Raw genomic sequence first — 369 nt, 5'->3', positions numbered from 1 at the left:
CTCGTGACAGCGGGCACTGCTGGATGATAAGGGGCTGGGGAACAGTTTTGGGGGGGGCCCACTCAGTAAAAGCGTGCAGCTGGGGGAGACACAGGGAGGGATCACAGGTTCTCGAGGCAGAGCAGTGTCCCCAGCCAAATTCCCTGAACCACTGTAAATATTGTTGGAAAGCCATAGGGACGGGGACGATGGCACGTGGCAGGTGGCTGTGGCTGCTGGGGGGGCTTGGGGAGGGCCAGCCCTGTCTTTGCTTCAGTGGGTTGGCTTGTCCCCATGTCCCCCCCTTGCTGCAGAGGGGACAAGTCGGCTGCAGCCCCTGGCTGGGACCCCCCGCGCGTTTCTGGGTGCCCCCAACCTGCCCACACGTTG

This window comes from Cariama cristata, unplaced genomic scaffold (genome assembly GCF_000690535.1).
Source record: "Cariama cristata isolate BGI_N322 unplaced genomic scaffold, ASM69053v1 scaffold37440, whole genome shotgun sequence".
NCBI lineage: Eukaryota > Metazoa > Chordata > Aves > Cariamiformes > Cariamidae > Cariama > Cariama cristata.
The sequence above is the reverse complement of the archived record's forward strand: the minus strand, read 5'-3'. Positions refer to the sequence as shown.